Source organism: Enhydra lutris, unplaced genomic scaffold, assembly GCF_002288905.1.
Source record: "Enhydra lutris kenyoni isolate GAN:26980312 unplaced genomic scaffold, ASM228890v2 scaffoldscaffold9, whole genome shotgun sequence".
NCBI lineage: Eukaryota > Metazoa > Chordata > Mammalia > Carnivora > Mustelidae > Enhydra > Enhydra lutris.
In genome coordinates this window covers 80,335,601-80,349,749 of record NW_019154093.1, presented here as the reverse complement: position 1 = coordinate 80,349,749, position 14,149 = coordinate 80,335,601, and positions in this window count along the sequence as shown.

Sequence of the window (14,149 nt, the reverse complement as noted above, 5' to 3'; positions counted from 1 at the left end):
TTTAGGACTTTTCTATCACCCCCAATATGTCCCGCAAACCTGTGCATAGGAATCCTCACTAACACTCGCAGCACCTAGCAACCACTGATCTGCTGTGTCTTTATAAATTGCCTTTTCTGGACATTTCCTGTAAATGGAGTATACAGCGTGCGAACTACCGCCTTGTCTTCTTTCATGAAACACAAAGCATTTGAGTTTCCTCCGTGTTGTGGCACGTATCCATACTTTATTCTTTTTATTGCATGAGAGTATTCCATGGTATTCATTCATCAGCTGATAAACATTTGGGTTGTTTTCCCTTTGGGGTCATTAGGAATAACGTTGTTATGAACGTTAACAAGTGTTTGTGTGGGCGTTTGCTTTCAGTGCTCTCAGGGGCATACCAATGGCTGGAATTTCTGGTCATGTGGTAAATTTAGGTTTCACTTTTTTTTTTTTTTTTAAGATTTTATTCATTTATTTGACAGACAGAGATCACAAGTAGGCAGAGAGAGTGGGTGGGGAAGCAGGCTTCCCGCTGAACAGAGAGCCTGATGTAGGGCTCGATCCCAGGATCCTGGGGTCATGACCAGAGCCAAAGGCAGAGGCTTTAACCCACTGAGCCACCCAGGCGCCTCTAGGTTTCACTTTTTAAGAAATCGCCCAACTCTTTTCCAAAGTGGCTGAACCACTTTATTTTCTCCCAAGTAAACATGCCGCCTCTGCACACCCTCACCAGCACTTGTTATTGTCTGCCTTTCTTTGTGATAGTCCTTCTCCTGGCTGTGAAGCGGTATCTCCTCGGGGTTTTGATTTGCATTTCCTAATGACTTTTGACCATTGAGCTCCTTTTCATGTGCTTATTAAGCCATCATCTTCCTCTTTTTCAGTGGTTTTGAAAGGCTTTTTCCTTTAAAGGTTTTTGTAGGAAAGTTAATCTAAAACCCAAGTAAAAATGACATCAATCGTTACTAATCCTAGGAGATCAAAGAAAGAGTTATAGTTTGTATAATGCTAAGTAACACAATTACATATATTATGATCATAGTCATGTGAAAATGCTTGACTACAACAAACTATTAGCTTTTTCTTTTCTTTTCTTTTCTTTTTTTTTTGAAAAGGATGGAGAACCCCTGAGCATGGGCAGAGGGAGAGGGAACAAGAGAGTCTTAAGCAGGATTCGTGGCCAGCACAGGACTGCACAAAAGGTTACATGCAGGGATTGAAGGATGAAGGCGGGAGTAAAGGATTGCTGGATTTCAAGACCCTAAAATCATGACCTGAGCAGAAACAAATAGTCAGATGCTTCACCGACTGAGCCAGCCAGGTGCCCCACAACAAACTACTAACTTTTAAGACTATACACTGTATGGTTCTGTTCCTACGGCTTTGAGAGGGTGGGTTGGATAGGATTTTTATTTCATGCAACTCACATGTAGGATTGGAAAAAAAATTCCAAATGTCTTTACATTAAAAGCAGATGCATAGGAAAAAATAAGGAGGGAATGACCCAAGCAATAATCGTGCTAATTTAAGATGGTAGGATTATCGGTGGCTCTTTTCTTTTTTCCCATTTTTCTGTGCAGTGTGTGATGCTGTTAGCCTGTCCACGGAAAAGCGGTTGGAGGACCGATATCTCCACACCTCAACCGCAGCTCCCCTTAAAAACTCCTTCACTTCTCAGTCTTGCTAGTTAATCCTGACCTTCCTATAATCCTTTCTTTCTTTTACTTTCTTTTTTTCCTCCCGCCCACTTTTTGGTATCTTGCTTCAAATCTTACAGCATTATTATCTTTTCCCCAATTCCCTTCATCTATACTAGTTATTTTGCTTAATTCCAGCTTTATCCTCAACCCAGATTCCAAATAACATTAGAAAGCAAGGACACTTCTTACTTGTTCCCTAAGACCCTTAACGCTTCACAAGTTACAGACACCCTAGTCCCAGGACCTCGGTGACTGTGCCCTGGTGTCACCTTGAGCTGTGTTTCTTCACGAATAACAAAGGGCACTGGAGTAGATTCCAGGTTCTTCAAGTGGAGAACGAGAGTGAAGAATCCACTCTGAAGACTTTTGCCATGAAGTTTTGAGCCTCCCCAGGTGCTGGGATCTTCAGGCTTGAGCAACTCCAGCAGCGTCCTGGCAAGCTCCCCTTCCACTTCCTTGCTGAGCTGACCTAGGGGCTGGGGCAGAACAGCCTGTCTTCTGCTGCTGTTCTTGTGTACTAGAATGTTCTTACAGAACTTATCAACCTTTTTTTCTTTTTTTTAAAGATTTTATTTATTTATTTGACAGACAGAGATCCACCAGTAGGCAGAGAGGCAGGGAGAGAGAGAGAGGAGGAAGCAGACTCCCCGCTGAGCAGAGAGCCCAATGCAGGCCAGGACCCTGGGATCATGACCTGGACCAAAAGCAGAGGCTTTAACCCACTGAGCCACCCAGGCGCCCCACTTATCAACCTTTTAAAAACGTGAATCTGATTCCGTTACTCTTTGCTTAAAACGATTCGGTTGCTCTCCACTGAACTTAGAAAAATATTTAAATCCTCATCCTGGCTCATGTGCTGGGGGGGGGGGGGGGATGTGACCTTGACCCTGTCTGCTTCTCTCTCTCTCACCCTCTGCCATTCTTTTCTGTGCCCCCTGGGTCCCAGCCGTCCCGACCAGCTCTGCTTGCCTCACTGTGGCCAGCTTTGTCTTATACTAAGGCTATTGTTCATGTTGTACTTTCTGCCTGAACTGTTCTCCTAGTTCGTTCAAAGCCTAGCCCCTAGGTCTTCAGGTCTCAGCTGAAGTATCACGTCAGAGAGAGTTTCCATGACTACTTAATCTAAGGAGATCCTTCCTGGCTCTTCCCCACCTCAGCACAGTTTGCTTTTCTGTCTAACACTGAGTTAGCTTTCTGCTGTTTCCTGTTGATGGTCTGTCTCTTCTTCATGGATTATATACATATGTGCCAAGAAAGCAGAGACTAGTTAGGTTTTGTTCCCCACAGTATGTAGAAATTCAATACATACCTGGTAAGTGAAATAAACTATGCCATAGAGCAGAAGGGACCTCGGGACACCTCACGCGCCCACCCAATCCCCTCCCACATCACCCCTAATGGATTCAGCAAAGGAACTTCGGGTCACAGCAAATTCTTTCTTAGAGTATATCAAAATGACAGTTAATTCTAATGTATACGGAGGAGGACTCTGTCTTTCCATCTGAACCTTCCACTTACTAGTAATCCGGAGTTACATCTCATACACTTAATTCTTCTCAATGTCACTTTCAAATATCTGAATACGGCTCTCTGCTCCTTCCCACATCCCTCGTATTTCTACTCCTCAGAGAGTCTGCTCCAACTGCTGCAATCATTTCTCTCCCCTCCGGACCCCCTTGCCAGCACTTTTTTTTTTTTTTTTTAAGATTTTTTTATTTATTTGACAGAGAGTTCACAAGTAGGCAGAGAGGTAGGCAGATAGAAATGGGGAAGCAGGCTCCCCGCTGAGCAGAAAACTCAACGTGGGGCTCGATCCCAGGACCCTGAGATCATGACCCGAGCTGAAGGCAAAGGCTTAACCCTCTGAGCCACCCAGGCGCCCCTTGCCAGCACTTTTCAATGAATGTTTGCTTCATTTGAGACATCGCAGGTAGAATTCAATATGAAGAATCCTGTGGGATAATTATCTCCTTTATTTTGGATATGACCATGATACACATGCAATATAAAGCAGCAAAAAAATTCTCTCTCCTTTCTAACAAATATGTCATGCTAGTAATTCATATCAAGTGTGCAATCAACCAGAACCACAGCTTTCATTTTTCACGCATCTAACTCGCATCTCCTTTACCTGGCGCATCTAATTGCCTGAACTTAACTCTGGGTTCTATCTTTCATCCTGTTAGTGTGGCTCCATCATTCTAAGCTGTCTAGATCTCTTTGAATCTTGCTCCCATCAGCTGACCTATTGGTGCCATCTCCTGACTCCGTGTCAACCGAACAGTTGACAAGCCAATTCCCTCGGACGCCATCTGAGTTGCCAAGAGAAATGCTGAACCAGGCAGAGCACTTGAGCACGACCCAGAGAGCTCTCCTCTGGGCAAACATGGCGCCCGAGGTGCCCTGCCTTGGGGGTAGTCCTTCGGGCCTGCACCGAGCAGAGCGCCAGGCTGTTCCTCGCGCCGAGAGCCTTGCAGCAGCTCACGCATGCTCTGTACCTGTCCCTTGACTTACCAGCGTGCAAAGCGGAGCGGAAGAGGAAGTGAGGTTAATGTGGGCGATTTTTTTCTCGGTGAGCGGCACCGGAAGCAGCCTGGAAGCTGCCGGGGGTTGTGGTTCTTCAGGACAGAGGCCCTCGACGGGCACCAGTCTAGTGATCGTTCAGCCGCACCATCTCCCGTCTTGTCGACTTGCCTGACAGCATCTGTCACTTCCCACTTCTTATCTAATCTGCCACCTCCCTGCTGGTTCTCTCTCCAGTTTCCATGCATTTGGATGAGGGCCAGCTGGTTCTGGGTGGTGGATTTGCTCCCGTCCCACTATGAGAAGGAGGAGAGTTGGTAACCCTTTTGATGGAGATCTGAAGCGGCCTTCCTGGGTAGCCCAGGGCATCGCCTTCAAAAGATGGAGCTCTTCCTAGCTCTTCGTTTCTCCTTTAGAGCTGTCCCACCCTTCCTTTCCTAGACCAACTTCCACCTTTCTCTAAGCAGAAGTCCTCTGCACAGCTAACAGAATTTCTCGTCCTCTAGGGTAGCCAGGAGACAGCGAGGCCTGTTCTCTGTGCCGAGGGGCTTGCTGCCTCTCCTGGCAACTGGAAGATTCTTCCTGTAAACAGGCAGCCTCCTTTCTTCTCCCGGTCAGCAGGTGCCTTCAGACCCGGGGATGTGACCCACCCACCTGAGCCCCAGAGAAGAGCTTGGGTGGGGTTGGGGGCTGTGAAGTTGTGCTTTCAGTGGTTTCTTGTCTTTTATTTCTGCTTTCCCACTCTTAAGCTAATTGCCTCGTTCTCTCCAATTCCTCTTTTGCTCCTGCTTTCCCCACTACCCCTCCTGCCAACCCTCCACACTGCTCCTTCAGTCCAGAGGAGACAAAAACAGCATTAAAGAGGGGCTGCGGAAGAGGACTCGCCCAGGCTCTGTGTATGCCAGCCCGGAGCTCTGTATGCATGTTTAAGCATCCCTTTCCAAGCTCACGCTTTTTTCCCAGATGACACAATTCCTGCTCCTTTCCTGCTTGCCTACATCTGACAGGACAGCTGGAGCATGGCTAAGTGGAAGGTGGGGAAAATTCTGCCCACTTGAGCAGCTTTGCTGTTAAGCTGTATACCTTACCCGAGTGTGTGCATGTGCAAAAAAACAAACAAACAAACAAACAAACAAAAAAAGAACAAAAAACCAAATAACTTACTCCCTCGGAACCCTCTGAACCATGCTAACAGCCATGGAGACCACGGTTCAACTCATTAATTACACCATCAGTTCCTCTATGGACTGAGTTGTGTCTCCCCAAATTCATGTGACAAAGCTCTATTTCCCAGTGTGATGGTATTTGGAGGTGGGCCCATTGGGAGATAATTAGGTTAAATCATGTCCTGAGGATGAGGCCCTCAGGACCAGGATTAGTGCCCTTATAAGAGATAGCAGAGAGACTCTCTTCCTGTGTGTGTGTGTGTGTGTGTGTGTGTGTGTTCTCTGTTTCTCTTTCTCTGTCATATGAGGACATAGCAAGAAGTTGGCAGTCTACAAGCTGGGAAGAGAGCCCTTGCCAGCTGGCTGGCATCTTGATCTGGGACTTTTAGTCTCCAGAATGGTGAGAAACTAAAGTTCTGTTGTTTAAGCCGCCCAATCAATGGTATTTTGTTATGGCAGTCTGTGCTGACGAAAACAAATTCCCAAGCTAATTATTTGCTACCTACCATAACATTTGTTTTCCAAATGTGCCATTTGCACTCAAATCTACATGCAAATTGAATTAGTTAATTAATACAGGTATAAAGTACCTCAGGATAGGAGTCTCTAGTGACTCCATTCCCCATTAATTCCCATATATTTATATATCTTCACTTGGAACTCCTGGATTAAATTACCCTGGCTCTTCATTTAACTATAAAGCACTCAGACAATTTTGTCCAAATGCTCCTCTTTCCTGAAACTTCATACTTATCTTTCTCTAAATTAGGCTCTTGGGCTGTGGACCCAAACAATGATCCCCTTTTGTAGCAAAGCCCATGCTTGCATTCCATGTCCATACCCAGTTCTGTCCACTATCATGTTAAGAATTAGAATGTCAAATGCAGGTATCTGGTTTCCTTCTTAGGGGTAGAAAGGATTAGAATGTCCAGCTTGTCAGTGATGATAATGGTGATACCTAAGATTCAAGAATTCTAACCCCCATACACACAGATCTCTTTAACCCTTGCAACAGGCTCCATGAAGTAATGGGCTTCACCTCGTATGGGTGAGGGAAGTGGGGCAAAGGAAGATTAACTGGCAAAGATGACACAGCCAGTGATGGATGTCAGGATTTGCATGCAGGCAGTCTAAATCTGGAGCTCACTGTCCTGACTTAAAAACTGGATATATTCATTGAGCATACTATCTAAAAGGAGCAAAGAGTCAAAGTGGAGAAACCTAAGAAGGAGAAGTTTAGCAGCCTCAATTTTATCTTGATGCCTCTTACTTCCCAAAAGGGCCCATGTACTGATGATTTCTTTTGTGTGAGACAATTACTAAATATCACAGTCCCCATTTAGCCTGTTGTTGCCAGGTGAGGAGTCTCTTGGTTTACTGCATTTGAATGACCCATACCCTGAATACCTTCCCTCGATCAAGAAAAGTTTCAAGCGAGGAATTTGGACCTGAAACTTAGACTTTAGAGTTTGGTATGTGTGTGTTAGGACCCAAAGTTGGACAGAGCCATAACTCTTCTTCAGTATCAAAGCCAAGTCTAGCCACTCCAGACTCCTGTACCACTGTTCCAGCTTTGCTTTAATAGTGATAGTTTTTGAGCAGCATCCCCATTTGTCAGTTCTAGGACTAGAAGGTGTTTGGTCCACATAGAGTAATAAAGGCCATTCTGACATCAGCGCCATCTTATTAGGCTGGTCCTATCTTGGGTACTGGCAACAGAAGATCCTCAAAGAATTTTCTGCTGCCAGTTTCCCTAAAGACAAGTTTGCCTAAAGACAGACTCAAGAACTTGTAGCATTTGCCTTCAATCATGGGAGCCCATAACAAAAACATGCATTGGGTTGAATGGACACCTGTGGGAACCAGGGCAAAGGGTGCCAAGAGATCCCTTGTTTTCTAATCCAAATTCCTCCTCGCGTTTTTAGAGCAAATGGGCACTTAGCATGTGATAAAGCAAGCACCTATCATTATTTTTTTCTATCCCAGTGGAACTCCTGTTTCACCTTGTGTGTACAGATCTTTGCTCAAAATGAGACGGTAGAGTCCTTACAACTAGAGGAAGCACACTGCGATAGAGAGACCATTGCTTTTGGAGTCAATGCACCTGGGTTTAAATACTAGCTCTGCCACTCATACTTAAAGGTGCAATGTTTAACTGCTTTCTCTGGTTTCTGGTTTAATCTCAGCTTCACAAGTTCGTCATAAAGATCCAGTCCTCATAACTCGTGACGGTCGCTCAGTATAGAGAACATTAACTCTTTTCTTCTTTCCTCTTAGAGGGAGTGGATGATTCCCGATGTTTCTGCATTCCTAGCTCCTACCATATGTCTTGGCACATGCAGAATATCAGAAGATGTTTGTGGAATAAATAAATCTTATAGCCCTCTATATTAAAATCCCTCACTCTGGTTAGTCATCTAGTTGGTTCTCAAATACTTTTTTTTTTTTAAGATTTTATTTATTTATTTGTCAGAGAGAGAGGGTGAGAGAAAGGGAGAGAGAGCGGGGGGCGTGCAGGCAGAGAGAGAAGCAGGCTCTCTGCTGAGCAAGGAGCCTGACTCAGGACTTGATCCCAGGACCCCGGGATCAGGACCTGAGCCAAAGGCAGACGCTTCACTAACTGAGCCACCTAAGTGTTCCTCAAATACTTTTTGAAAGAGAGATGTTATTTTAAAAACGTAGGTTTAAGTTATTTACACACAGTAAGTTATTTAAGTTATATATTATTATATTTATATAAGTTGTATATTATTTACAGATATTCTTCAATCTTAAGAAAATAGCTTAGTAAATTTTATAAAATTTTATATGGGTATACACCCATGAAACCACTACCTAGGTAAAGATAAAAAACATTTCAGTTGCCCCAGAAGGTTCTTCATGCTACTTCCCAGCCAATACCCCTCCCGCCAGGGGAGCTGATTGTTCAGACTTATGTCACCATAGACTCCTTTGCTGGTTCTTGGACTTCAAATAAATGGAATCATATAGTGTATACCTCTGGCTTCTTTTACTAAAAAAAACATGTTGTGCTATTCATCTGTGGTGTTATGTATGTCAGTAGTTTATTTTATTTATATATTATTTATTTATACTGTAGAATACTGTATTTATACTGTATTATAGAATATAATACAGAATGTTATACTGTATTATAGAATATAATACAGAATGTTATACTGTATTATAGAATACTGTGTAGTATTCTACACTATAAATAAATTCTGTATCCATTCACCTATTGATGGGGAATGGGGTTGTTTCCAGGTTTTAGGAATGATGGCTAAAGCTGTGAGTATTTTTATATGCATCTTTTAGTGGATGTAGGTATTCATTTCTCTTGGGTAAATGCAAGGAGCAGAATTGCTAGATCATAGGGCAGGTATGTGTTTACCTTTATCAAAAACTACCAATCTATTTTACAAAATAGTTGAACTATTACACTGTTACCAGCAACATATTAAGTTCTGGTAACTCTAAGCTTTTACCTGTGTTTGGTATTTGATATTGTCTTTTACATTTTAATTATCCTGATGAGAGAGATATCTCATTGGTGTCTTACTTTGCAGGTTGCTGATGAATGATGATGTTGACCATCTTTTCAGATGCTGTGTCCTTGGAGCTGCACAACTCAAATCTCCCTTCAAGAGAACCTTCTGCAGGAAACATAGCTGACTGACAGCTTCTAGCAGCTAGATCTTGACATCCGTCACCATGCTCATGCCTATGCCACATTTTCCCAGTTCTGCTTTCCATCAAAGACTAAGTGTGGTAGGGATACTAGAGCTAGGCCATTTCTGCCCAGTGGAGCACTCCTCCAACAGCCAAACTTTGTTCAAGATACTCCCATCAATGGCCCAGAATATCTCAAAATTACACTGAATCCAAAGTTCTTCCTACATAATCCTTCTTCCTTCTCTGTTTCCTTTAAAAGATGTCCAACCTGCCCCAGTCCAGGCTCTCCCTACCTCTCCTGCTCCACCCCCTTTTCCTTCATAAGCATTTCCCTCAGTAGACCCACTGCATGTCTAATCCCATCTTGGCATATGTTTCCTGAAGCCTGAACTGATACATATGATTACTGACAGTTCCGATAACTCTCTTTTATAAAATCCCTTGTTCAAGTCCTTTACTTATTTTTAAATTGAGTTTCAGACTCCTCCTCCTTTTAAAAAAAAAATGGATGTATAGGAGTTCTATATATTCTGGATGTAAGTCTTCGTTAGGTATGTTTGGTGACTATCTTCCCCACCATCCATGCCTTGTATAATCACTTTATTAATGATGCCTTTGATGAACAGAAATATTTTATTTTAGTGATGTCCAATTAATTTTTTTCTTTTGTAGTATAAAACATGAAGTAGATGTCAAGATTCATTTTTTTTTCATACAATTATCCAATTGTATCAGCACCACTTACTGGAAGAATGATTTCCCTACTGCAATGGCACCTATAATGGAAATTAGGTAAATGAACATATGTAAGTATATTTCTGGATTCCATTCTCCTCCATTGCTGTTTATACCTGTACCTATAACACACTGTTTGTTTGTTTTTAAAATACTATCACATTTTATTTATTTATTTTTAAAGTAATCTCCATGCCCAACATGGGGCTCAAACTCATCACTCTGAGATCAAGAATCACATGTTCCACCAAATGAACCAGCCAGGTGTCCCATAACAGACTTTTAAAATTATTATAGCTTCATAGAACTTCCTGGAATTTGAGAGCGTAATTCCTCCAACTTTTTCTTTTTTAATATTGTCTATCCTAGATTATTTATATTTTTATTTATTATTAGAATGAGTTAGCCAATTTCTAAAAATTACCTGAGATTTTCATTAGGATTCCATTAAATCAGGGTTTCTTATCCTCAACACTATTGAAATTTGGGGCCAGGCAATTCTTTGCTATGGGGAAAGGTGTCTGTCCTGTGCATTGGGGGAAGTTAGCAGCATCCCTGGCTTCTACCCACTAAGTACCAGTAGCAATCCCCTACCCCAGGCTGTGCCACACAAAAACATGCTTCCATAAATTGCCTAATGTCCTTCGGAGAGCCACAACTGCCATGCCCTCCCTCCCCCACTGATAACCACTGCATCAACTCTATAGAACAGTTTGGAGAAAATGGACCTCTTAACAGTATGGAGACTTTCAATCCACAAGAATGGATTATCTCTCCATATAAAATTGAAGCACACACTTTCAACAACCTGTACCATTGTGACCTTAAAGGCATAATGAATTTGGGTTTTCATTTACTGATTATTTAATGACATATGAACTTACTCATACCTCCTATCCAAAGTGGTCTTCCATCTTTGCAAATGGTTTAATGTGACAATTAAGCTTCTAGTCAAAATACCTCTATCTGAAAGTCAGAGCTGATCCAGAAGAAGCCTTGGATTTAAAGATGACATGGTAAAAACTGCAAATATCTAACAAGTAAAATAAACATAAAAGCAAGGATCAAAAAAATAAGGTAAGGGCGCCTGGCTGGTTCAGTCAGTGGAGCATATGACTCTTGATCTTGGGGTTGTGAGTTCGAGCTCCACATTGGGTAGAAATTACTTAAAGATAAAATCTTTAAAAAAAAAAAAAAAGATAAGGCAGGGGCACCTGGGTGGCTCAGTCTGTTAAGCATCTGCCTTGGGCTCAGGTCATGATCTCAGGGTCCTGGGATGGAGCCCCGTGTAAGCCTCTCAGGGGGCTCCCTGTTCAGTGGGGAGCCTGCTTCTCCCTCTCCTTCTGACCCTCCCCCTGTTCATGCTTGCTCGCTCTCTGTCTCTCTCTCTCTCTCTCTCTCTCTCGCTCTCACAGACTCTTTCTCAAATAAACAAAATCTTTTTTTAAAAAAAAAGATAAGACAAAGGGAAAGCCAGGTAAGTGAAAAGATATTAACTCTCTTACCTCTTCACTTATCAATAGAAAATCAGGTAAACAAATATTTACTAAACAGAAAAAGAATCTCATGTTATCATTATATTTAACAATATACATTAACTACCTCTATGAACTTGATGTGATACTTGAATCTTTCTGATAATTTTTCTCAGTCCTCAAACCTCACAAAATTGATTTTATCCCTGTTAAACAAATTAGGAAAATGGAGATTATTTCCTGAGGTTGGCTGCCCTGCTTCACCTTGGTACTGTCCCAGGCCTCACTCAACCCTCACCCATCATCTATGCAGCTGCTCTTTCAATTCTCCTAAAGGAGAGCTGCTCCCTCCATGCTAAATAACATTCAGTGACTCACCATTGTCCACCAAATAAAGTCCAAATTTTTATGTATGTTCAAGATCTGTTCTCTTGCCCCTCCTCACTCTAACATTTCCATACGTGTATCTCTCATTGCTCCATACATCTGACACTTAAATCAAACCAAAGCTATTCTACATACTTTGCTTTTCATGGAGCTCCCTCTGCCTCCAGACTACTATTTATCCCAACTTCTCCCCTGTCAAAATATTTCCTGACTTGAAAGCCTAGTTCAAACGACATCTTCTTCATGAAGTTGTGTCTGATTTCTCAATTGCCACAGCACTCTACTGCATTAGGGGTAAAAATTAATAGCCAACCAAAGTCCCAGCTGAGCCTGCAGGGAATGCAAACTTCCCTGGGCCAGTCTGATGAGTGGGCGGACACCCCAGAAGTACAATTTGCACTCAGCAGCAGGGGAGATAGGAGGCCTGGGAGGAAGATGTACTCACAGGTTCCCAGGAGCTGAGTTGGGGGGAATGGAAAACAGCGTGATGTCTCTCTCTCCCAAACTGGGCCCAGACTGACTGGGGTCTGGTCCCTGTGGAGCAAGGAAGTACTAGGCAAAAGCTACAGGACCTGTTTTTACAATCTTTGGAGACATGGGGGCACAAGGAATTTTGGATTCATTTGCAATCCAGAGTGCGACATGAGGACAGAGTGAGAGGTGCTTTTCCTTGCTTACCATGGAACACCATCCAGCTTTGATACCTCGTACACTCTAGCATCCTAGCCACAGTGGGAGCCCAGAGATATGAACAGAGCAGCAGGAAACCATGCAGGAGTGGACTTGTTTGTGAGTTCATATGAATTCCCAGAATGCTATGGAATCCCCAGAAATACTTGAAGAACACTTTATAGAAGGCCAACAACCTGTGTAAGTAGCTTGGAGGCAAAAGTCTATAGAATTTGATTATCTTTGATTTAAATGCTTTTATGTGCACAGACAGGTGAGGCCTGAAAAAAACTTGGTTATGCCCATATGCATTTATGACTTGAAACGTTTTAAAACTTATCTCCATGTAAGTGTCTGATTCTATGCTCCACCACCATGCAAGGTGGATATTATCATTACCAGATGTTCCCCATCGCTGTGCTTTGAGCATAGTGTCTACTGTGGGAAGACTCTAGGATTGGGTACCAGCAGACCTATATCAGGGCTCTCTCTCTTCTACACATGGCTGGATGATCCTGGATCAACCCAGATCCTCTAAGCATCCCTGTCTCTCCTGTAGGACATGGTAACAGTCCCTTTTGCATGGGGGTGCCCTGAAACTCTGAGACGATGAACAGCTTCTGTGCAACTGTAAGAATGTATTATGGCCTTGACTTTCTACCATTGTATCCATATTCTGCCATACATCAGCTATTTCCTATACATTATCCATAGACTAAAAAGAATGAAAACCACCTACATATGCCTTATACACGTCCGTGTCTTCTCGTCCTGCACAGAGCAGGAGGGCCTCCAGGGTGATGAGTTTTCCATCTCTAAGAGGAGTGTAGCAGAGGATTCGAACTTCACAACAGCTTGGACCAGACACCAATCTGGAGGGCCTCAGATTATTCTTCAGTTAATCGTGTATATAACAGATACCCGTACAATAGGCCAAGGGTCCCAGGAACACAGTGCATGGTTAAGACAGAACATAGCCACTAAAACAGGGTAGGGTTGGAAAACTTTTTCTGCAAAGGGCCAGAAAGTAAACATTTTAGGCATAGAGTCTCTATGGCAACTACTCACCTCTCCTGTTTTATGATGACAGCAGCCTGGGGTAATATGCAGGCAAATGGGAGATGCTGTCTTCCCGCAGCTCCTATTTTACAAAATGGGTGGTAGGCTGCTCAGCCTGCGGGCCATAGGTAGCCAACTCCCCGAGACGGTTTTGTTCTGTTGCCGAGGAGGACTGAAAACCCAAGACGCTGAAAGGAAAACCAGGTGCTTACATAGAACGAATGGAAAAGTTGAAATCAGTGAATAAAAGTCAAGTTCTCCACTGAGTGTTCGAGAGTAAAATGGAACATTTTACCATTTCCAATGGTACCTCCTTGGAAAGAGAAGAGGTTTCGCGTAAAACGTCGATTGATTTGGGTGAACACAAATTTTATTCAGTTTGGAAAAGAGAAAAGACGACTTTGGGGTTTAGTTGCCTAAAAATTCATGATGGGCCAAAGAGCGCAACGTGGCTTCTGAGAACATGTAGCGTGCTGTATGAAGGCACAGGATCCGGAAGAGACAAGATGATGATCCCAGGGGACTAGAGCTGTGTCTGGCTGCATCCCCGCTGGATTCCTCACACCTATCCCAGGCCAGGCACAAGGAGGTGCTCCCTGGGGAATAAGCGGTCCCAAGCTTGGCTCTGGGCAGCGCAGTTGGACATCTGCGAGTCTGCTCTGTGCCTTGTCTGGGCTGGATCCAAAGGTGAAGAAACAGCCGGTGAGCTCTGAGCCGAAAGGCTGGACCCAGGTGAGCAGAGAGGGAAGGAGTCAGGGGAGAGAGGACCCCAGGC